Below are 1,420 nucleotides of genomic sequence, written 5' to 3'. Positions count from 1 at the left end.
CAGGGACTTTAATGCACAGTACTTTCCCTGCTACAGTATCTGCAGACACACGTGTGTACTGTGGTATTTGTACACACCTAGTATGTAAACTATGAAGAGGTGAGGACTGTTGTCAACTACAGCCCAGCGGCTGTAGTAGCACTGTAGTCCGACTGATGCAAATGTTCAGTCAGGACTTGTAAATGAATGATAACAATCGGCTGTCGACGGTTTCTGTGAAAACCCCAGCAGATACAAACTTCCTGTTTCTGTTGTACCAGTCGGAGGGTTTGTTTTCGTCTTATTTTTATTGTTTGTTTTTTAAGGTTAGAAATAAATTTTTTTATCATGAATAAAAAAAAGAGGAATCATGGAAAATTCCTACACCGCCACACAAAGACCGCGAGCTGACACACACACACACACACACACACGTACGTACGTACGTAGGACATGTGTGTATCTTAGTGTGCAGGTTAACCCCCCCCCCCCCCCCCCCCCCCCATGGTGTCCTGGGAAAGTCAACCTGGACACAGCGTCTCCATTACTACATCGACTGAAACCGTTTTCTTTTTTTTTCCACCCAGGAGGCAGACGTGGGCTTTTTAGGAAAATAAAGGTTGTTGGGTCGATTTCTGCTCGGAAAGTTCCTCCACAGACCACCAGGTGTGAAGTGTGGGAAAGGTTACCGACTGTTACCAACTGTTACCGACTGTTACCGACTGTTACGACTGTTACCGACTGTTACTGCCTGTTACCGACTGTTACCGACTGTTACGACTGTTACCGACTGTTACTGACTGTTACCGACTGCTACAGACTGTTACCGACTGTTACTGACTGTTACCGACTGTTACTGACCGACGGCTCATACAGGGGTCAGTACAAGTGCACTTTCATTTGAACAGTACTGTCTGTACTGTCTGTACTTGTCAGTACTGTCTGTAGTTGTCAGTACTGTCTGTAGTTATCAGTACTGTCTGTAGTTGTCAGTACTGTCTGCAATTGTCAGTACTGTCTGTAGTTGTCAGAGCTGTCTGTAGTTGTCAGTACTGTCTGCAGTTGTCAGTACTGTCTGTAGTTGTCAGTACTGTCTGTAGTTGTCAGTACTGTCTGTACTTGTCTGTACTGTCTGTAGTTGTAAGATCTGTCTGTAGTTGTCAGTACTGTCTGTAGTTGTGTTTTTGACCAATTCTCCTCCATCACTTTGGAGGTTTTGTTTTTGGGTCAGAGACAGTGTTTATGGACCAGTGTTGAGTGTGTGTGTGTGTGTGTGTGTGTGTGTGTGTGTGTGTAGTCGACCATGTTGACTCAAAAAAAGGGCTGGTGGTCAACAGACTGAAAAGCAAACAAGTTGTCATAAAGGAAATGAAATCACACACACACACACACACACATTCTCATACAAAGCCCAGTTGATCCTGATGGGATGTGAGGCCTG

This window comes from Cynoglossus semilaevis, chromosome 8 (assembly GCF_000523025.1).
Source record: "Cynoglossus semilaevis isolate Cse_v1.0 chromosome 8, Cse_v1.0, whole genome shotgun sequence".
In the NCBI taxonomy this organism is placed as follows: domain Eukaryota; kingdom Metazoa; phylum Chordata; class Actinopteri; order Pleuronectiformes; family Cynoglossidae; genus Cynoglossus; species Cynoglossus semilaevis.
The sequence above is the reverse complement of the archived record's forward strand: the minus strand, read 5'-3'. Positions refer to the sequence as shown.